General features: G+C 38.2%; 19 non-coding genes across 19 annotated transcripts; all 19 read right to left on the bottom strand.

Moving 5' to 3' along the window:
* Positions 1-590: 590 nt before the first annotated feature.
* Positions 591-890, bottom strand: LOC148478676 (signal recognition particle RNA). Its single transcript, XR_015872171.1, has one exon.
* Positions 891-1,820: 930 nt separating this feature from the next.
* LOC148478675 (signal recognition particle RNA) lies at positions 1,821-2,120 on the bottom strand. The gene has a single exon (XR_015872274.1).
* A 930-nt stretch (positions 2,121-3,050) lies between these two features.
* LOC148478674 (signal recognition particle RNA) lies at positions 3,051-3,339 on the bottom strand. The gene has a single exon (XR_015872348.1).
* Positions 3,340-4,269: 930 nt separating this feature from the next.
* On the bottom strand, positions 4,270-4,569 carry LOC148478673 (signal recognition particle RNA). The gene has a single exon (XR_015872151.1).
* Positions 4,570-5,501: 932 nt separating this feature from the next.
* LOC148478672 (signal recognition particle RNA) lies at positions 5,502-5,801 on the bottom strand. Its single transcript, XR_015872221.1, has one exon.
* A 930-nt stretch (positions 5,802-6,731) lies between these two features.
* LOC148478671 (signal recognition particle RNA) lies at positions 6,732-7,031 on the bottom strand. The gene has a single exon (XR_015872263.1).
* A 930-nt stretch (positions 7,032-7,961) lies between these two features.
* Positions 7,962-8,250, bottom strand: LOC148478670 (signal recognition particle RNA). The gene has a single exon (XR_015872364.1).
* A 929-nt stretch (positions 8,251-9,179) lies between these two features.
* LOC148478669 (signal recognition particle RNA) lies at positions 9,180-9,468 on the bottom strand. Its single transcript, XR_015872354.1, has one exon.
* Positions 9,469-10,398: 930 nt separating this feature from the next.
* Positions 10,399-10,698, bottom strand: LOC148478668 (signal recognition particle RNA). Its single transcript, XR_015872065.1, has one exon.
* Positions 10,699-11,627: 929 nt separating this feature from the next.
* Positions 11,628-11,927, bottom strand: LOC148478667 (signal recognition particle RNA). Its single transcript, XR_015872197.1, has one exon.
* Positions 11,928-12,857: 930 nt separating this feature from the next.
* On the bottom strand, positions 12,858-13,157 carry LOC148478666 (signal recognition particle RNA). The gene has a single exon (XR_015872252.1).
* A 930-nt stretch (positions 13,158-14,087) lies between these two features.
* Positions 14,088-14,387, bottom strand: LOC148478665 (signal recognition particle RNA). The gene has a single exon (XR_015872227.1).
* Positions 14,388-15,319: 932 nt separating this feature from the next.
* LOC148478664 (signal recognition particle RNA) lies at positions 15,320-15,608 on the bottom strand. The gene has a single exon (XR_015872361.1).
* A 929-nt stretch (positions 15,609-16,537) lies between these two features.
* Positions 16,538-16,837, bottom strand: LOC148478663 (signal recognition particle RNA). The gene has a single exon (XR_015872077.1).
* Positions 16,838-17,767: 930 nt separating this feature from the next.
* Positions 17,768-18,066, bottom strand: LOC148478662 (signal recognition particle RNA). The gene has a single exon (XR_015872134.1).
* Positions 18,067-18,996: 930 nt separating this feature from the next.
* Positions 18,997-19,296, bottom strand: LOC148478661 (signal recognition particle RNA). Its single transcript, XR_015872259.1, has one exon.
* Positions 19,297-20,228: 932 nt separating this feature from the next.
* Positions 20,229-20,517, bottom strand: LOC148478660 (signal recognition particle RNA). Its single transcript, XR_015872344.1, has one exon.
* Positions 20,518-21,446: 929 nt separating this feature from the next.
* Positions 21,447-21,746, bottom strand: LOC148478659 (signal recognition particle RNA). Its single transcript, XR_015872186.1, has one exon.
* A 930-nt stretch (positions 21,747-22,676) lies between these two features.
* Positions 22,677-22,976, bottom strand: LOC148478658 (signal recognition particle RNA). Its single transcript, XR_015872241.1, has one exon.
* Between the last annotated feature and the right edge of the window lie 907 nt (positions 22,977-23,883).

Genomic DNA, 23,883 nt, shown 5'->3' with positions numbered 1-23,883 from the left:
TCCACATATCTCACTCCCACCACATCACATGCAAAACATCCCTAACTAACATGATTTCACTGGTTGGTAAGTCACTGATGCCCACAAGAAAAACAGCACCCATGTCTCCTTAAATACTCTGTGCAGAAGTCATTATTTTGATGATCTGATGGGACATGTGCATGAAGCTGGAGCCATAAAAGTGGTAAATGTGCGAGTATGAGACCAGCCTACAGAATTCTAGTAGAATATTTATATTTCATCATACTGGACATTATATAATAACAGTATTATGTTCATGGGCAAATGATAAAAAAACTTTATTTAAATAGTAACTGTGTAGTTAGCAACAAATGGGTTACTGTATATAGTCAGTGGGAAATGGGTAACTTTAATGTTCATCATTATTTTTGCTTACAAAATGATGCACATCATCTAAGAATGAAAGTTCTGAAAAAAAAAATACTCAATAATATAACACAAGAAAACTTACAGTAATGATACAATGGAGCTGTGTTGTTCATGCTGCTCTATATACAAATTATAATAAATATTTTTAACCACTCTGGTATCAAATTATCATAAAAATTAATGAGTAAAACAACATAATAAAGAAACTGTGTTGTGCTTTGTTGTCCAGGCTGCTCTACACTGGCTATTCACGGGTGCAATCCCACTACTGATAAGCACAGGGGGTTTGACCTGCTCTGTTTCCAACCTGGGCCGGGTCACCTCTTTTTAAGCAACCTGGTAGCTCTGAGCTCCCCCAGAGTCACCATATTGATGCTGAACTTAGTGTGGACACCCAATCAACATAGCTCAATGGGGACCAGAACTCCTGGACTCAAACACTCTTTCAGCCTCAGCCTCCCAAACAGCTGGGATTACAGACACACACCACAGTGCCCAGCAAGGAAAACAGCCTGCTCTCTAACATAGGAATCTCTCTCAGTGTGATGTCATTACAATGAGAAAAACAGCTTATCAATGCCATCTACTGGCCATTACTATAACTACATCCATTATATTTTAATGGCCAATGGCTTATTTAGATTTTGTATAGCCTTTTGCATTATGAGCGAATACTCTGCCTAAATATAAATGTGCACTGCTCATGCCACTGTGCCCCACAATCGCTCATCCATTAGTTTTACTGGTATATATTTTTTAAAGCTTATTCCACTGTCTAACTCTTGCTTTGTGCTATTCCGCTCACCTCTATCCCTCTCCTCACATCATTGCCTCTATCCCCATCCACATATCTTACTCCACCCACATCACATGCAAAACATCCCTAACTAACATGATTTCACTGGTTGGCAAGTCACTGATGCCAACAAGAAGAACAGCACCTATGTCTCCTTAAACACTCTGTGCAGATGTCATTATTTTGATGATCTGATGGGACATGTGCATGAAGCAGGAGCCATAAAAGTGGTAAATGTGCGAGTATGGGACCAGCCTAAAGAATTCTAGTAGAATATTTATATTTCATCATACTGGACATTATATAATAACAGTATTATGTTCATGGGCAAATGATAAAAAACCGTTATTTAAATAGTAACTGTAGATAGCAACAAATGGGTTACTGTATATAGTCAGTGGGAAATGGGTAACTTTAATGTTCATCATTATTTTTGCTTACAAAATAATGCACATCATCTAAGAATGACAGTTCTGAAAAAAAAAATACTCAATAATATAAAACAAGAAAACTTACAGTAATGATACAATGGAGCTGTGTTGTTCATGCTGCTCTATATACAAATTATAATAAATATTTTTAACCACTCTGGTATCAAATTATCATAAAAATGAATGAGTAAAACAACATAATAAAGAAACTGTGTTGTGCTTTGTTGTCCAGGCTGTTCTACACTGGTTATTCACAGGTGCAATCCCACTACTGATAAGCACAGGGGGTTTGACCTGCTCTGTTTCCAACCTGGGCCGGTTCACCTCTTTTTAAGCAACCTGGTAGCTCTGAGCTCCCCCAGAGTCACCATATTGATGCTAAACTTAGTGTGGACACCCAATCAACATAGCTCAATGGGGACCAGAACTCCTGGACTCAAACACTCCTCCAGCCTCAGCCTCCCAAGAAACTGGGATTACAGACACACACCACAGTGCCCGGCAATGAAAACAGCCTGCTCTCTAACATAGGAATCTCTCTCAGTGTGATGTCATTACAATGAGAAAAACAGCTTATCAATGCCATCTACTGGCCATTACTATAACTACATCCTTTATATTTTAATGGCCAATGGCTTATTTAGATTTTGTATAGCCTTTTGCATTATGAGCGAATACTCTGCCTAAATATAAATGTGCACTGCTCATGCCACTGTGCCCCACAATCGCTCATCCATTAGTTTTACTGGTATATATTTTTTAAAGCTTATTCCACTATCTAACTCTTGCTTTGTGCTATTCCGCTCCCCTTTATCCCTCTCCTCACATCATTGCCTCTATCCCCATCCACATATCTCACTCCACCCACATCACATGGAAAACATCCCTAACTAACATGATTTCACTGATTGGCAAGTTACTGATGCCCACAAGAAAAACAGCACCCATGTCTCCTTAAATACTCTGTGCAGAAGTCATTATTTTGATGATCTGATGGGACATGTGCATGAAGCTGGAGCCATAAAAGTGGTAAATGTGCGAGTATGGGACCAGCCTACAGAATTCTAGTAGAATATTTATATTTCATCATACTGGACATTACATAATAACAGTATTATGTTCATGGGCAAATGATAAAAAAACTTTATTTAAATAGTAACTGTGTAGTTATCAACAAATGGGTTACTGTATATAGTCAGTGGGAAATGGGTAACTTTAATGTTCATCATTATTTTTGCTTACAAAATGATGCACATCATCTAAGAATCACAGTTCTGGAAAAAAAAAATCAATAATATAAAACAAGAAAACTTACAGTAATGATACAATGGAGCTGTGTTGTTCATGCTGCTCTATATACAAATTATAATAAATATTTTTAACCACTCTGGTATCAAATTATCATAAAAATTAATGAGTAAAACAACATAATAAAGTAACTGTGGTGTGCTTTGTTGTCCAGGCTGCTCTATACAGGTGCAATCCCACTACTGATAAGCACAGGGGGTTTGACCTGCTCTGTTTCCAACCTGGGCCGGTTCACCTCTTTTTAAGCAACCTGGTAGCTCTGAGCTCCCCCAGAGTCACCATATTGATGCTGAACTTAGTGTGGACACCCAATCAACATAGCTCAATGGGGACCAGAACTCCTGGACTCAAACACTCCTCCAGCCTCAGCCTCCCAAGTAACTGGGATTACAGACACACACTACAGTGCCCGGCAACGAAAACAGCCTGCTCTCTAACATAGGAATCTCTCTCAGTGTGATGTCATTACAATAAGAAAAACAGCTTATCAATGCCATCTACTGGCCATTACTATAACTACATCCTTTATATTTTAATGGCCAATGGCTTTTTTAGATTTTGTATAGCCTTTTGCATTATGAGCGAATACTCTGCCTAAATATAAATGTGCACTGCTCATGCCACTGTGCCCCACAATCGCTCATCCATTAGTTTTACTGGTATATATTTTTTAAAGCTTATTCCACTATCCAACTCTTGCTTTGTGCTATTCCGCTCACCTCTATCCCTCTCCTCACATCATTGCCTCTATCCCCATCCACATATCTCACTCCAACCACATCACATGCAAAACATCCCTAACTAACATGATTTCACTGGTTGGTAAGTCACTGATGCCCACAAGAAAAACAGCACCCATGTCTCCTTAAACACTTTGTGCAGAAGTCATTATTTTGATGATCTGATGGGACATGTGCATGAAGCTGGAGCTATAAAAGTGGTAAATGTGCGAGTATGGGACCAGCCTACAGAATTCTAGTAGAATATTTATATTTCATCATACTGGACATTATATAATAACAGTATTATGTTCATGGGCAAATGATAAAAAAAACTTTATTTAAATAGTAACTGTAGATAGCAACAAATGGGTTACTGTATATAGTCAGTAGGAAATGGGTAACTTTAATGTTCATCATTATTTTTGCTTACAAAATGATGCACATCATCTAAGAATGACAGTTCTGAAAAAAAAATACTCAATAATATAAAACAAGAAAACTTACAGTAATGATACAATGGAGCTGTGTTGTTCATGCTGCTCTATATACAAATTATAATAATTTTTTTTAACCACTCTGGTATCAAATTATCATAAAAATGAATGAGTAAAACAACATAATAAAGAAACTGTGTTGTGCTTTGTTGTCCAGGCTGCTCTACACTGGCTATTCACAGGTGCAATCCCACTACTGATAAGCACAGGACGTTTGACCTGCTCTGTTTCCAACCTGGGCCAGTTCACCTCTTTTTAAGCAACCTGGTAGCTCTGAGCTCCCCCAGAGTCACCATATTGATGCTGAACTTAGTGTGGACACCCAATCAACATAGCTCAATGGGGACCAGAACTCCTGGACTCAAACACTCCTCCAACCTCAGCCTCCCAAGTAACTGGGATTACAGACACACACCACAGTGCCTGGCAATGAAAACAGTCTGCTCTCTAACATAGGAATCTCTCTCAGTGTGATGTCATTACAATGAGAAAAACAGCTTATCAATGCCATCTACTGGCCATTACTATAACTACATCCTTTATATTTTAATGGCCAATGGCTTATTTAGATTTTGTATAGCCTTTTGCATTATGAGCGAATACTCTGCCTAAATATAAATGTGCACTGCTCATGCCACTGTGACCAACAATCGCTCATCCATTAGTTTTACTGGTATATATTTTTTAAAGCTTATTCCACTATCTAACTCTTGCTTTGTGCTATTCCGCTCACCTCTATCACTCTCCTCACATCATTGCCTCTATCCCCATCCACATATCTCACTCCCACCACATCACATGCAAAACATCCCTAACTAACATGATTTCACTGGTTGGTAAGTCACTGATGCCCACAAGAAAAACAGCACCCATGTCTCCTTAAATACTCTGTGCAGAAGTCATTATTTTGATGATCTGATGGGACATGTGCATGAAGCTGGAGCCATAAAAGTGGTAAATGTGCGAGTATGAGACCAGCCTACAGAATTCTAGTAGAATATTTATATTTCATCATACTGGACATTATATAATAACAGTATTATGTTCATGGGCAAATGATAAAAAAACTTTATTTAAATAGTAACTGTGTAGTTAGCAACAAATGGGTTACTGTATATAGTCAGTGGGAAATGGGTAACTTTAATGTTCATCATTATTTTTGCTTACAAAATGATGCACATCATCTAAGAATGAAAGTTCTGAAAAAAAAAATACTCAATAATATAACACAAGAAAACTTACAGTAATGATACAATGGAGCTGTGTTGTTCATGCTGCTCTATATACAAATTATAATAAATATTTTTAACCACTCTGGTATCAAATTATCATAAAAATTAATGAGTAAAACAACATAATAAAGAAACTGTGTTGTGCTTTGTTGTCCAGGCTGCTCTACACTGGCTATTCACGGGTGCAATCCCACTACTGATAAGCACAGGGGGTTTGACCTGCTCTGTTTCCAACCTGGGCCGGGTCACCTCTTTTTAAGCAACCTGGTAGCTCTGAGCTCCCCCAGAGTCACCATATTGATGCTGAACTTAGTGTGGACACCCAATCAACATAGCTCAATGGGGACCAGAACTCCTGGACTCAAACACTCTTTCAGCCTCAGCCTCACAAACAGCTGGGATTACAGACACACACCACAGTGCCCAGCAAGGAAAACAGCCTGCTCTCTAACATAGGAATCTCTCTCAGTGTGATGTCATTACAATGAGAAAAACAGCTTATCAATGCCATCTACTGGCCATTACTATAACTACATCCATTATATTTTAATGGCCAATGGCTTATTTAGATTTTGTATAGCCTTTTGCATTATGAGCGAATACTCTGCCTAAATATAAATGTGCACTGCTCATGCCACTGTGCCCCACAATCGCTCATCCATTAGTTTTACTGGTATATATTTTTTAAAGCTTATTCCACTGTCTAACTCTTGCTTTGTGCTATTCCGCTCACCTCTATCCCTCTCCTCACATCATTGCCTCTATCCCCATCCACATATCTTACTCCACCCACATCACATGCAAAACATCCCTAACTAACATGATTTCACTGGTTGGCAAGTCACTGATGCCAACAAGAAGAACAGCACCTATGTCTCCTTAAACACTCTGTGCAGATGTCATTATTTTGATGATCTGATGGGACATGTGCATGAAGCAGGAGCCATAAAAGTGGTAAATGTGCGAGTATGGGACCAGCCTAAAGAATTCTAGTAGAATATTTATATTTCATCATACTGGACATTATATAATAACAGTATTATGTTCATGGGCAAATGATAAAAAACCGTTATTTAAATAGTAACTGTAGATAGCAACAAATGGGTTACTGTATATAGTCAGTGGGAAATGGGTAACTTTAATGTTCATCATTATTTTTGCTTACAAAATAATGCACATCATCTAAGAATGACAGTTCTGAAAAAAAAAATACTCAATAATATAAAACAAGAAAACTTACAGTAATGATACAATGGAGCTGTGTTGTTCATGCTGCTCTATATACAAATTATAATAAATATTTTTAACCACTCTGGTATCAAATTATCATAAAAATGAATGAGTAAAACAACATAATAAAGAAACTGTGTTGTGCTTTGTTGTCCAGGCTGTTCTACACTGGTTATTCACAGGTGCAATCCCACTACTGATAAGCACAGGGGGTTTGACCTGCTCTGTTTCCAACCTGGGCCGGTTCACCTCTTTTTAAGCAACCTGGTAGCTCTGAGCTCCCCCAGAGTCACCATATTGATGCTAAACTTAGTGTGGACACCCAATCAACATAGCTCAATGGGGACCAGAACTCCTGGACTCAAACACTCCTCCAGCCTCAGCCTCCCAAGAAACTGGGATTACAGACACACACCACAGTGCCCGGCAACGAAAACAGCCTGCTCTCTAACATAGGAATCTCTCTCAGTGTGATGTCATTACAATGAGAAAAACAGCTTATCAATGCCATCTACTGGCCATTACTATAACTACATCCTTTATATTTTAATGGCCAATGGCTTATTTAGATTTTGTATAGCCTTTTGCATTATGAGCGAATACTCTGCCTAAATATAAATGTGCACTGCTCATGCCACTGTGCCCCACAATCGCTCATCCATTAGTTTTACTGGTATATATTTTTTAAAGCTTATTCCACTATCTAACTCTTGCTTTGTGCTATTCCGCTCCCCTTTATCCCTCTCCTCACATCATTGCCTCTATCCCCATCCACATATCTCACTCCACCCACATCACATGGAAAACATCCCTAACTAACATGATTTCACTGATTGGCAAGTTACTGATGCCCACAAGAAAAACAGCACCCATGTCTCCTTAAATACTCTGTGCAGAAGTCATTATTTTGATGATCTGATGGGACATGTGCATGAAGCTGGAGCCATAAAAGTGGTAAATGTGCGAGTATGGGACCAGCCTACAGAATTCTAGTAGAATATTTATATTTCATCATACTGGACATTATATAATAACAGTATTATGTTCATGGGCAAATGATAAAAAAACTTTATTTAAATAGTAACTGTGTAGTTATCAACAAATGGGTTACTGTATATAGTCAGTGGGAAATGGGTAACTTTAATGTTCATCATTATTTTTGCTTACAAAATGATGCACATCATCTAAGAATCACAGTTCTGGAAAAAAAAAATCAATAATATAAAACAAGAAAACTTACAGTAATGATACAATGGAGCTGTGTTGTTCATGCTGCTCTATATACAAATTATAATAAATATTTTTAACCACTCTGGTATCAAATTATCATAAAAATTAATGAGTAAAACAACATAATAAAGTAACTGTGGTGTGCTTTGTTGTCCAGGCTGCTCTATACAGGTGCAATCCCACTACTGATAAGCACAGGGGGTTTGACCTGCTCTGTTTCCAACCTGGGCCGGTTCACCTCTTTTTAAGCAACCTGGTAGCTCTGAGCTCCCCCAGAGTCACCATATTGATGCTGAACTTAGTGTGAACACCCAATCAACATAGCTCAATGGGGACCAGAACTCCTGGACTCAAACACTCCTCCAACCTCAGCCTCCCAAGTAACTGGGATTACAGACACACACCACAGTGCCTGGCAACAAAAACAGCCTGCTCTCTAACATAGGAATCTCTCTCAGTGTGATGTCATTACAATGAGAAAAACAGCTTATCAGTGCCATCTACTGGCCATTACTATAACTACATCCTTTATATTTTAATGGCCAATGGCTTATTTAGATTTTGTATAGCCTTTTGCATTATGAGCGAATACTCTGCCTAAATATAAATGTGCACTGCTCATGCCACTGTGACCAACAATCGCTCATCCATTAGTTTTACTGGTATATATTTTTTAAAGCTTATTCCACTATCTAACTCTTGCTTTGTGCTATTCCGCTCACCTCTATCCCTCTCCTCACATCATTGCCTCTATCCCCATCCACATATCTCACTCCACCCACATCACATGCAAAACATCCCTAACTAACATGATTTCACTGGTTGGCAAGTCACTGATGCCAACAAGAAGAACAGCACCTATGTCTCCTTAAACACTCTGTGCAGAAGTCATTATTTTAATGATCTGATGGGAATGTGCATGAAGCAGGAGCCATAAAAGTGGTAAATGTGCGAGTATGGGACCAGCCTAAAGAATTCTAGTAGAATATTTATATTTCATCATACTGGACATTATATAATAACAGTATTATGTTCATGGGCAAATGATAAAAAACCTTTATTTAAATAGTAACTGTAGATAGCAACAAATTGGTTACTGTATATAGTCAGTGGGAAATGGGTAACTTTAATGTTCATCATTATTTTTGCTTACAAAATAATGCACATCATCTAAGAATGACAGTTCTGAAAAAAAAAATACTCAATAATATAAAACAAGAAAACTTACAGTAATGATACAATGGAGCTGTGTTGTTCATGCTGCTCTATATACAAATTATAATAAATATTTTTAACCACTCTGGTATCAAATTATCATAAAAATGAATGAGTAAAACAACATAATAAAGTAACTGTGTTGTGCTTTGTTGTCCAGGCTGCTCTATACAGGTGCAATCCCACTACTGATAAGCACAGGGGGTTTGACCTGCTCTGTTTCCAACCTGGGCCGGTTCACCTCTTTTTAAGCAACCTGGTAGCTCTGAGCTCCCCCAGAGTCACCATATTGATGCTGAACTTAGTGTGGACACCCAATCAACATAGCTCAATGGGGACCAGAACTCCTGGACTCAAACACTCCTCCAACCGCAGCCTCCCAAGTAACTGGGATTACAGACACACACCACAGTGCCTGGCAACAAAAACAGCCTGCTCTCTAACATAGGAATCTCTCTCAGTGTGATGTCATTACAATGAGAAAAACAGCTTATCAATGCCATCTACTGGCCATTACTATAACTACATCCTTTATATTTTAATGGCCAATGGCTTATTTAGATTTTGTATAGCCTTTTGCATTATGAGTGAATACTCTGCCTAAATATAAATGTGCACTGCTCATGCCACTGTGACCAGCAATCGCTCATCCATTAGTTTTACTGGTATATATTTTTTAAAGCTTATTCCACTATCTAACTCTTGCTTTGTGCTATTCCGCTCACCTCTATCCCTCTCCTCACATCATTGCCTCTATCCCCATCCACATATCTCACTCCACCCACATCACATGCAAAACATCCCTAACTAACATGATTTCACTGGTTGGCAAGTCACTGATGCCAACAAGAAGAACAGCACCTATGTCTCCTTAAACACTCTGTGCAGAAGTCATTATTTTAATGATCTGATGGGACACGTGCATGAAGCAGGAGCCATAAAAGTGGTAAATGTGCGAGTATGGGACCAGCCTAAAGAATTCTAGTAGAATATTTATATTTCATCATACTGGACATTATATAATAACAGTATTATGTTCATGGGCAAATGATAAAAAACCTTTATTTAAATAGTAACTGTAGATAGCAATAAATGGGTTACTGTATATAGTCAGTGGGAAATGGGTAACTTTAATGTTCATCATTATTTTTGCTTACAAATTAATGCACATCATCTAAGAATGACAGTTCTGAAAAAAAAAATACTCAATAATATAAAACAAGAAAACTTACAGTAATGATACAATGGAGCTGTGTTGTTCATGCTGCTCTATATACAAATTATAATAAATATTTTTAACCACTTTGGTATCAAATTATCATAAAAATGAATGAGTAAAACAACATAATAAAGAAACTGTGTTGTGCTTTGTTGTCCAGGCTGTTCTACACTGGCTATTCACAGGTGCAATCCCACTACTGATAAGCACAGGGGGTTTGACCTGCTCTGTTTCCAACCTGGGCCGGTTCACCTCTTTTTAAGCAACCTGGTAGCTCTGAGCTCCCCCAGAGTCACCATATTGATGCTGAACTTAGTGTGGACACCCAATCAACATAGCTCAATGGTGACCAGAACTCCTGGACTCAAACACTCCTCCAGCCTCAGCCTCCCAAGAAACTGGGATTACAGACACACACCACAGTGCCCGGCAACGAAAACAGCCTGCTCTCTAACATAGGAATCTCTCTCAGTGTGATGTCATTACAATGAGAAAAACAGCTTATCAATGCCATCTACTGGCCATTACTATAACTACATCCTTTATATTTTAATGGCCAATGGCTTATTTAGATTTTGTATAGCCTTTTGCATTATGAGCGAATACTTTGCCTAAATATAAATGTGCACTGCTCATGCCACTGTGCCCCACAATCGCTCATCCATTAGTTTTACTGGTATATATTTTTTAAAGCTTATTCCACTATCTAACTCTTGCTTTGTGCTATTCCGCTCACCTCTATCCCTCTACTCACATCATTGCCTCTATCCCCATCCACATATCTCACTCCACCCACATCACATGCAAAACATCCCTAACTAACATGATTTCACTGGTTGGCAAGTCACTGATGCCAACAAGAAGAACAGCAACTATGTCTCCTTAAACACTCTGTGCATAAGTCATTATTTTGATGATCTGATGGGACATGTGCATGAAGCAGGAGCCATAAAAGTGGTAAATGTGCGAGTATGGGACCAGCCTAAAGAATTCTAGTAGAATATTTATATTTCATCATACTGGACATTATATAATAACAGTATTATGTTCATGGGCAAATGATAAAAAACCTTTATTTAAATAGTAACTGTAGATAGCAACAAATGGGTTACTGTATATAGTCAGTGGGAAATGGGTAACTTTAATGTTCATCATTATTTTTGCTTACAAAATAATGCACATCATCTAAGAATGACAGTTCTGAAAAAAAAATACTCAATAATATAAAACAAGAAAACTTACAGTAATGATACAATGGAGCTGTGTTGTTCATGCTGCTCTATATACAAATTATAATAAATTTTTTTAACCACTCTGGTATCAAATTATCATAAAAATGAAGGAGTAAAACAACATAATAAAAAAACTGTGTTGTGCTTTGTTGTCCAGGCTGCTCTACACTGGCTATTCACAGGTGCAATCCCACTACTGATAAGCACAGGGGGTTTGACCTGCTCTGTTTCCAACCTGGGCCGGTTCACCTCTTTTTAAGCAACCTGGTAGCTCTGAGCTCCCCCAGAGTCACCATATTGATGCTGAACTTAGTGTGGACACCCAATCAACATAGCTCAATGGGGACCAGAACTCCTGGACTCAAACACTCCTCCAGCCTCAGCCTCCCAAGAAACTGGGATTACAGACACACACCACAGTGCCCGGCAACAAAAACAGCCTGCTCTCTAACATAGGAATCTCTCTCAGTGTGATGTCATTACAATGAGAAAAACATCTTATCAATGCCATCTACTGGCCATTACTATAACTACATCCTTTATATTTTAATGGCCAATGGCTTATTTAGATTTTGTATAGCCTTTTGCATTATGAGCGAATACTCTGCTTAAATATAAATGTGCACTGCTCATGCCACTGTGCCCCACAATCGCTCATCCATTAGTTTTACTGGTATATATTTTTTAAAGCTTATTCCACTATCTAACTCTTGCTTTGTGCTATTCCGCTCACCTCTATCCCTCTCCTCACATCATTGCCTCTATCCCCATCCACATATCTCACTCCACCCACATCACATGCAAAACATCCCTAACTAACATGATTTCACTGGTTGGCAAGTCACTGATGCCAACAAGAAGAACAGCACCTATGTCTCCTTAAACACTCTGTGCACAAGTCATTATTTTGATGATCTGATGGGACATGTGCATGAAGCAGGAGCCATAAAAGTGGTAAATGTGCGAGTATGGGACCAGCCTAAAGAATTCTAGTAGAATATTTATATTTCATCATACTGGACATTATATAATAACAGTATTATGTTCATGGGCAAATGATAAAAAACCTTTATTTAAATAGTAACTGTAGATAGCAACAAATGGGTTACTGTATATAGTCAGTGGGAAATGGGTAACTTTAATGTTCATCATTATTTTTGCTTCCAAAATAATGCACATCATCTAAGAATGACAGTTCTGAAAAAAAAAATACTCAATAATATAAAACAAGAAAACTTACAGTAATGATACAATGGAGCTGTGTTGTTCATGCTGCTCTATATACAAATTATAATAAATTTTTTTAACCACTCTGGTATCAAATTATCATAAAAATGAAGGAGTAAAACAACATAATAAAAAAACTGTGTTGTGCTTTGTTGTCCAGGCTGCTCTACACTGGCTATTCACAGGTGCAATCCCACTACTGATAAGCACAGGGGGTTTGACCTGCTCTGTTTCCAACCTGGGCCGGTTCACCTCTTTTTAAGCAACCTGGTAGCTCTGAGCTCCCCCAGAGTCACCATATTGATGCTGAACTTAGTGTGGACACCCAATCAACATAGCTCAATGGGGACCAGAGCTCCTGGACTCAAACACTCCTCCAGCCTCAGCCTCCCAAGAAACTGGGATTACAGACACACACCACAGTGCCCGGCAACGAAAACAGCCTGCTCTCTAACATAGGAATCTCTCTCAGTGTGATGTCATTACAATGAGAAAAACAGCTTATCAATGCCATCTACTGGCCATTACTATAACTACATCCTTTATATTTTAATGGCCAATGGCTTATTTAGATTTTGTATAGCCTTTTGCATTATGAGCGAATACTCTGCCTAAATATAAATGTGCACTGCTCATGCCACTGTGCCCCACAATCGCTCATCCATTAGTTTTACTGGTATATATTTTTTAAAGCTTATTCCACTATCCAACTCTTGCTTTGTGCTATTCCGCTCACCTCTATCCCTCTCCTCACATCATTGCCTCTATCCCCATCCACATATCTCACTCCAACCACATCACATGCAAAACATCCCTAACTAACATGATTTCACTGGTTGGTAAGTCACTGATGCCCACAAGAAAAACAGCACCCATGTCTCCTTAAACACTCTGTGCAGAAGTCATTATTTTGATGATCTGATGGGACATGTGCATGAAGCTGGAGCCATAAAAGTGGTAAATGTGCGAGTATGGGACCAGCCTTCAGAATTCTAGTAGAATATTTATATTTCATCATACTGGACATTATATAATAACAGTATTATGTTCATGGGCAAATGATAAAAAAACTTTATTTAAATAGTAAATGTAGATAGCAACAAATGGGTTACTGTATATAGTCAGTGGGAAATGGGTAACTTTAATGTTCATCATTATTTTTGCTTACAAAATGATGCACATCATCTAAGAATCACAGTTCTGAAAAAAAAAATACTCAATAATATAAAACAAGAAAATTTACAGTAATGATACAATGGAGCTGTGTTGTTCATGCTGCTCTATATACAAATTATAATGAATATTTTTAACCACTCTGGTATCAAATTATCATAAAAATGAATGAGTAAAACAACATAATAAAGAAACTGTGTTGTGCTTTGTTGTTCAGGCTGCTCTACACTGGCTATTCACAGGTGCAATCCCACTACTGATAAGCACAGGGGGTTTGACCTGCTCTGTTTCTAACCTGGTCCGGTTCACCTCTTTTTAAGCAACCTGGTAGCTCTGAGCTCCCCCAGAGTCACCATATTGATGCTGAACTTAGTGTGGACACCCAATCAACATAGCTCAATGGGGACCAGAACTCCTGGACTCAAACACTCCTCCAACCTCAGCCTCCCAAGTAACTGGGATTACAGGCTCACACCACAGTGCCTGGCAACGAAAACAGCCTGCTCTCTAACATAGGAATCTCTCTCAGTGTGATGTCATTACAATGAGAAAAACAGCTTATCAATGCCATCTACTGGCCATTACTATAACTACATCCTTTATATTTTAATGGCCAATGGCTTATTTAGATTTTGTATAGCCTTTTGCATTATGAGCGAATACTCTGCCTAAATATAAATGTGCACTGCTCATGCCACTGTGACCAACAATCGCTCATCCATTAGTTTTACTGGTATATATTTTTTAAAGCTTATTCCACTATCTAACTCTTGCTTTGTGCTATTCCGCTCACCTCTATCCCTCTCCTCACATCATTGCCTCTATCCCCATCCACATATCTCACTCCAACCACATCACATGCAAAACATCCCTAACTAACATGATTTCACTGGTTGGTAAGTCACTGATGCCCACAAGAAAAACAGCACCCATGTCTCCTTAAATACTCTGTGCAGAAGTCATTATTTTGATGATCTGATGGGACATGTGCATGAAGCTGGAGCCATAAAAGTGGTAAATGTGCGAGTATGAGATCAGCCTACAGAATTCTAGTAGAATATTTAAATTTCATCATACTGGACATTATATAATAACAGTATTATGTTCATGGGCAAATGATAAAAAACCTTTATTTAAATAGTAACTGTGTAGTTAGCAACAAATGGGTTACTGTATATAGTCAGTGGGAAATGGGTAACTTTAATGTTCATCATTATTTTTGCTTACAAAATAATGCACATCATCTAAGAATGACAGTTCTGAAAAAAAAAATACTCAATAATATAAAACAAGAAAACTTACAGTAATGATACAATGGAGCTGTGTTGTTCATGCTGCTCTATATACAAATTATAATAAATATTTTTAACCACTCTGGTATCAAATTATCATAAAAATGAATGAGTAAAACAACATAATAAAGTAACTGTGTTGTGCTTTGTTGTCCAGGCTGCTCTATACAGGTGCAATCCCACTACTGATAAGCACAGGGGGTTTGACCTGCTCTGTTTCCAACCTGGGCCGGTTCACCTCATTTTAAGCAACCTGGTAGCTCTGAGCTCCCCCAGAGTCACCATATTGATGCTGAACTTAGTGTGGACACCCAATCAACATAGCTCAATGGGGACCAGAACTCCTGGACTCAAATACTCCTCCAGCCTCAGCCTCCCAAGAAACTGGGATTACAGACACACACCACAGTGCCCGGCAACGAAAACAGCCTGCTCTCTAACATAGGAATCTCTCTCAGTGTGATGTCATTACAATGAGAAAAACAGCTTATCAATGCCATCTACTGGCCATTACTATAACTACATCCTTTATATTTTAATGGCCAATGGCTTATTTAGATTTTGTATAGCCTTTTGCATTATGAGCGAATACTTTGCCTAAATATAAATGTGCACTGCTCATGCCACTGTGCCCCACAATCGCTCATCCATTAGTTTTACTGGTATATATTTTTTAAAGCTTATTCCACTATCTAACTCTTGCTTTGTGCTATTCCGCTCACCTCTATCCCTCTACTCACATCATTGCCTCTATCCCCATCCACATATCTCACTCCACCCACATCACATGCAAAACATCCCTAACTAACATGATTTCACTGGTTGGCAAGTCACTGATGCCAACAAGAAGAACAGCACCTATGTCTCCTTAAACACTCTGTGCATAAGTCATTATTTTGATGATCTGATGGGACATGTGCATGAAGCAGGAGCCATAAAAGTGGTAAATGTGCGAGTATGGGACCAGCCTAAAGAATTCTAGTAGAATATTTATATTTCATCATACTGGACATTATATAATAACAGTATTATGTTCATGGGCAAATGATAAAAAACCTTTATTTAAATAGTAACTGTAGATAGCAACAAATGGGTTACTGTATATAGTCAGTGGGAAATGGGTAACTTTAATGTTCATCATTATTTTTGCTTACAAAATAATGCACATCATCTAAGAATGACAGTTCTGAAAAAAAAATACTCAATAATATAAAACAAGAAAACTTACAGTAATGATACAATGGAGCTGTGTTGTTCATGCTGCTCTATATACAAATTATAATAAATTTTTTTAACCACTCTGGTATCAAATTATCATAAAAATGAAGGAGTAAAACAACATAATAAAAAAACTGTGTTGTGCTTTGTTGTCCAGGCTGCTCTACACTGGCTATTCACAGGTGCAATCCCACTACTGATAAGCACAGGGGGTTTGACCTGCTCTGTTTCCAACCTGGGCCGGTTCACCTCTTTTTAAGCAACCTGGTAGCTCTGAGCTCCCCCAGAGTCACCATATTGATGCTGAATTTAGTGTGGACACCCAATCAACATAGCTCAATGGGGACCAGAACTCCTGGACTCAAACACTCCTCCAGCCTCAGCCTCCCAAGAAACTGGGATTACAGACACACACCACAGTGCCCGGCAACGAAAACAGCCTGCTCTCTAACATAGGAATCTCTCTCAGTGTGATGTCATTACAATGAGAAAAACATCTTATCAATGCCATCTACTGGCCATTACTATAACTACATCCTTTATATTTTAATGGCCAATGGCTTATTTAGATTTTGTATAGCCTTTTGCATTATGAGCGAATACTCTGCCTAAATATAAATGTGCACTGCTCATGCCACTGTGCCCCACAATCGCTCATCCATTAGTTTTACTGGTATATATTTTTTAAAGCTTATTCCACTATCTAACTCTTGCTTTGTGCTATTCCGCTCACCTCTATCCCTCTCCTCACATCATTGCCTCTATCCCCATCCACATATCTCACTCCACCCACATCACATGCAAAACATCCCTAACTAACATGATATCACTGGTTGGCAAGTCACTGATGCCAACAAGAAGAACAGCACCTATGTCTCCTTAAACACTCTGTGCACAAGTCATTATTTTGATGATCTGATGGGACATGTGCATGAAGCAGGAGCCATAAAAGTGGTAAATGTGCGAGTATGGGACCAGCCTAAAGAATTCTAGTAGAATATTTATATTTCATCATACTGGACATTATATAATAACAGTATTATGTTCATGGGCAAATGATAAAAAACCTTTATTTAAATAGTAACTGTAGATAGCAACAAATGGGTTACTGTATATAGTCAGTGGGAAATGGGTAACTTTAATGTTCATCATTATTTTTGCTTCCAAAATAATGCACATCATCTAAGAATGACAGTTCTGAAAAAAAAAATACTCAATAATATAAAACAAGAAAACTTACAGTAATGATACAATGGAGCTGTGTTGTTCATGCTGCTCTATATACAAATTATAATAAATTTTTTTAACCACTCTGGTATCAAATTATCATAAAAATGAAGGAGTAAAACAACATAATAAAAAAACTGTGTTGTGCTTTGTTGTCCAGGCTGCTCTACACTGGCTATTCACAGGTGCAATCCCACTACTGATAAGCACAGGGGGTTTGACCTGCTCTGTTTCCAACCTGGGCCGGTTCACCTCTTTTTAAGCAACCTGGTAGCTCTGAGCTCCCCAGAGTCACCATATTGATGCTGAACTTAGTGTGGACACCCAATCAACATAGCTCAATGGGGACCAGAGCTCCTGGACTCAAACACTCCTCCAGCCTCAGCCTCCCAAGAAACTGGGATTACAGACACACACCACAGTGCCCGGCAACGAAAACAGCCTGCTCTCTAACATAGGAATCTCTCTCAGTGTGATGTCATTACAATGAGAAAAACAGCTTATCAATGCCATCTACTGGCCATTACTATAACTACATCCTTTATATTTTAATGGCCAATGGCTTATTTAGATTTTGTATAGCCTTTTGCATTATGAGCGAATACTCTGCCTAAATATAAATGTGCACTGCTCATGCCACTGTGCCCCACAATCGCTCATCCATTAGTTTTACTGGTATATATTTTTTAAAGCTTATTCCACTATCCAACTCTTGCTTTGTGCTATTCCGCTCACCTCTATCCCTCTCCTCACATCATTGCCTCTATCCCCATCCACATATCTCACTCCAACCACATCACATGCAAAACATCCCTAACTAACATGATTTCACTGGTTGGTAAGTCACTGATGCCCACAAGAAAAACAGCACCCATGTCTCCTTAAACACTCTGTGCAGAAGTCATTATTTTGATGATCTGATGGGACATGTGCATGAAGCTGGAGCCATAAAAGTGGTAAATGTGCGAGTATGGGACCAGCCTTCAGAATTCTAGTAGAATATTTATATTTCATCATACTGGACATTATATAATAACAGTATTATGTTCATGGGCAAATGATAAAAAAACTTTATTTAAATAGTAACTGTAGATAGCAACAAATGGGTTACTGTATATAGTCAGTGGGAAATGGGTAACTTTAATGTTCATCATTATTTTTGCTTACAAAATGATGCACATCATCTAAGAATCACAGTTCTGAAAAAAAAAATACTCAATAATATAAAACAAGAAAATTTACAGTAATGATACAATGGAGCTGTGTTGTTCATGCTGCTCTATATACAAATTATAATGAATATTTTTAACCACTCTGGTATCAAATTATCATAAAAATGAATGAGTAAAACAACATAATAAAGAAACTGTGTTGTGCTTTGTTGTTCAGGCTGCTCTACACTGGCTATTCACAGGTGCAATCCCACTACTGATAAGCACAGGGGGTTTGACCTGCTCTGTTTCTAACCTGGTCCGGTTCACCTCTTTTTAAGCAACCTGGTAGCTCTGAGCTCCCCCAGAGTCACCATATTGATGCTGAACTTAGTGTGGACACCCAATCAACATAGCTCAATGGGGACCAGAACTCCTGGACTCAAACACTCCTCCAACCTCAGCCTCCCAAGTAACTGGGATTACAGACTCACACCACAGTGCCTGGCAACGAAAACAGCCTGCTCTCTAACATAGGAATCTCTCTCAGTGTGATGTCATTACAATGAGAAAAACAGCTTATCAATGCCATCTACTGGCCATTACTATAACTACATCCTTTATATTTTAATGGCCAATGGCTTATTTAGATTTTGTATAGCCTTTTGCATTATGAGCGAATACTCTGCCTAAATATAAATGTGCACTGCTCATGCCACTGTGACCAACAATCGCTCATCCATTAGTTTTACTGGTATATATTTTTTAAAGCTTATTCCACTATCTAACTCTTGCTTTGTGCTATTCCGCTCACCTCTATCCCTCTCCTCACATCATTGCCTCTATCCCCATCCACATATCTCACTCCAACCACATCACATGCAAAACATCCCTAACTAACATGATTTCACTGGTTGGTAAGTCACTGATGCCCACAAGAAAAACAGCACCCATGTCTCCTTAAATACTCTGTGCAGAAGTCATTATTTTGATGATCTGATGGGACATGTGCATGAAGCTGGAGCCATAAAAGTGGTAAATGTGCGAGTATGAGATCAGCCTACAGAATTCTAGTAGAATATTTAAATTTCATCATACTGGACATTATATAATAACAGTATTATGTTCATGGGCAAATGATAAAAAACCTTTATTTAAATAGTAACTGTGTAGTTAGCAACAAATGGGTTACTGTATATAGTCAGTGGGAAATGGGTAACTTTAATGTTCATCATTATTTTTGCTTACAAAATAATGCACATCATCTAAGAATGACAGTTCTGAAAAAAAAAATACTCAATAATATAAAACAAGAAAACTTACAGTAATGATACAATGGAGCTGTGTTGTTCATGCTGCTCTATATACAAATTATAATAAATATTTTTAACCACTCTGGTATCAAATTATCATAAAAATGAATGAGTAAAACAACATAATAAAGTAACTGTGTTGTGCTTTGTTGTCCAGGCTGCTCTATACAGGTGCAATCCCACTACTGATAAGCACAGGGGGTTTGACCTGCTCTGTTTCCAACCTGGGCCGGTTCACCTCTTTTTAAGCAACCTGGTAGCTCTGAGCTCCCCCAGAGTCACCATATTGATGCTGAACTTAGTGTGGACACCCAATCAACATAGCTCAATGGGGACCAGAACTCCTGGACTCAAACACTCCTCCAGCCTCAGCCTCCCAAGAAACTGGGATTACAGACACACACCACAGTGCCCGGCAACGAAAACAGCCTGCTCTCTAACATAGGAATCTCTCTCAGTGTGATGTCATTACAATGAGAAAAACAGCTTATCAATGCCATCTACTGGCCATTACTATAACTACATCCTTTATATTTTAATGGCCAATGGCTTATTTAGATTTTGTATAGCCTTTTGCATTATGAGCGAATACTGTGCCTAAATATAAATGTGCACTGCTCATGCCACTGTGCCCCACAATCGCTCATCCATTAGTTTTACTGGTATATATTTTTTAAAGCTTATTCCACTATCTAACTCTTGCTTTGTGCTATTCCGCTCACCTCTATCCCTCTACTCACATCATTGCCTCTATCCCCATCCACATATCTCACTCCACCCACATCACATGCAAAACATCCCTAACTAACATGATTTCACTGGTTGGCAAGTCACTGATGCCAACAAGAAGAACAGCACCTATGTCTCCTTAAACACTCTGTGCATAAGTCATTATTTTGATGATCTGATGGGACATGTGCATGAAGCAGGAGCCATAAAAGTGGTAAATGTGCGAGTATGGGACCAGCCTAAAGAATTCTAGTAGAATATTTATATTTCATCATACTGGACATTATATAATAACAGTATTATGTTCATGGGCAAATGATAAAAAACCTTTATTTAAATAGTAACTGTAGATAGCAACAAATGGGTTACTGTATATAGTCAGTGGGAAATGGGTAACTTTAATGTTCATCATTATTTTTGCTTACAAAATAATGCACATCATCTAAGAATGACAGTTCTGAAAAAAAAATACTCAATAATATAAAACAAGAAAACTTACAGTAATGATACAATGGAGCTGTGTTGTTCATGCTGCTCTATATACAAATTATAATAAATTTTTTTAACCACTCTGGTATCAAATTATCATAAAAATGAAGGAGTAAAACAACATAATAAAAAAACTGTGTTGTGCTTTGTTGTCCAGGCTGCTCTACACTGGCTATTCACAGGTGCAATCCCACTACTGATAAGCACAGGGGGTTTGACCTGCTCTGTTTCCAACCTGGGCCGGTTCACCTCTTTTTAAGCAACCTGGTAGCTCTGAGCTCCCCCAGAGTCACCATATTGATGCTGAACTTAGTGTGGACACCCAATCAACATAGCTCAATGGGGACCAGAACTCCTGGACTCAAACACTCCTCCAGCCTCAGCCTCCCAAGAAACTGGGATTACAGACACACACCACAGTGCCCGGCAACGAAAACAGCCTGCTCTCTAACATAGGAATCTCTCTCAGTGTGATGTCATTACAATGAGAAAAACATCTTATCAATGCCATCTACTGGCCATTACTATAACTACATCCTTTATATTTTAATGGCCAATGGCTTATTTAGATTTTGTATAGCCTTTTGCATTATGAGCGAATACTCTGCCTAAATATAAATGTGCACTGCTCATGCCACTGTGCCCCACAATCGCTCATCCATTAGTTTTACTGGTATATATTTTTTAAAGCTTATTCCACTATCTAACTCTTGCTTTGTGCTATTCCGCTCACCTCTATCCCTCTCCTCACATCATTGCCTCTATCCCCATCCACATATCTCACTCCACCCACATCACATGCAAAACATCCCTAACTAACATGATTTCACTGGTTGGCAAGTCACTGATGCCAACAAGAAGAACAGCACCTATGTCTCCTTAAACACTCTGTGCACAAGTCATTATTTTGATGATCTGATGGGACATGTGCATGAAGCAGGAGCCATAAAAGTGGTAAATGTGCGAGTATGGGACCAGCCTAAAGAATTCTAGTAGAATATTTATATTTCATCATACTGGACATTATATAATAACAGTATTATGTTCATGGGCAAATGATAAAAAACCTTTATTTAAATAGTAACTGTAGATAGCAACAAATGGGTTACTGTATATAGTCAGTGGGAAATGGGTAACTTTAATGTTCATCATTATTTTTGCTTCCAAAATAATGCACATCATCTAAGAATGACAGTTCTGAAAAAAAAAATACTCAATAATATAAAACAAGAAAACTTACAGTAATGATACAATGGAGCTGTGTTGTTCATGCTGCTCTATATACAAATTATAATAAATTTTTTTAACCACTCTGGTATCAAATTATCATAAAAATGAAGGAGTAAAACAACATAATAAAAAAACTGTGTTGTGCTTTGTTGTCCAGGCTGCTCTACACTGGCTATTCACAGGTGCAATCCCACTACTGATAAGCACAGGGGGTTTGACCTGCTCTGTTTCCAACCTGGGCCGGTTCACCTCTTTTTAAGCAACCTGGTAGCTCTGAGCTCCCCCAGAGTCACCATATTGATGCTGAACTTAGTGTGGACACCCAATCAACATAGCTCAATGGGGACCAGAGCTCCTGGACTCAAACACTCCTCCAGCCTCAGCCTCCCAAGAAACTGGGATTACAGACACACACCACAGTGCCCGGCAACGAAAACAGCCTGCTCTCTAACATAGGAATCTCTCTCAGTGTGATGTCATTACAATGAGAAAAACAGCTTATCAATGCCATCTACTGGCCATTACTATAACTACATCCTTTATATTTTAATGGCCAATGGCTTATTTAGATTTTGTATAGCCTTTTGCATTATGAGCGAATACTCTGCCTAAATATAAATGTGCACTGCTCATGCCACTGTGCCCCACAATCGCTCATCCATTAGTTTTACTGGTATATATTTTTTAAAGCTTATTCCACTATCCAACTCTTGCTTTGTGCTATTCCGCTCACCTCTATCCCTCTCCTCACATCATTGCCTCTATCCCCATCCACATATCTCACTCCAACCACATCACATGCAAAACATCCCTAACTAACATGATTTCACTGGTTGGTAAGTCACTGATGCCCACAAGAAAAACAGCACCCATGTCTCCTTAAACACTCTGTGCAGAAGTCATTATTTTGATGATCTGATGGGACATGTGCATGAAGCTGGAGCCATAAAAGTGGTAAATGTGCGAGTATGGGACCAGCCTTCAGAATTCTAGTAGAATATTTATATTTCATCATACTGGACATTATATAATAACAGTATTATGTTCATGGGCAAATGATAAAAAAACTTTATTTAAATAGTAACTGTAGATAGCAACAAATGGGTTACTGTATATAGTCAGTGGGAAATGGGTAACTTTAATGTTCATCATTATTTTTGCTTACAAAATGATGCACATCATCTAAGAATCACAGTTCTGAAAAAAAAAATACTCAATAATATAAAACAAGAAAATTTACAGTAATGATACAATGGAGCTGTGTTGTTCATGCTGCTCTATATACAAATTATAATGAATATTTTTAACCACTCTGGTATCAAATTATCATAAAAA

The sequence above is a fragment of the Taudactylus pleione genome, unplaced genomic scaffold (genome assembly GCF_031769625.1).
Source record: "Taudactylus pleione unplaced genomic scaffold, aTauple2 ptg000652l, whole genome shotgun sequence".
Classification (NCBI taxonomy): Eukaryota; Metazoa; Chordata; class Amphibia; order Anura; family Myobatrachidae; genus Taudactylus; species Taudactylus pleione.
This window is presented reverse-complemented; position numbering and strand designations above follow the sequence as displayed.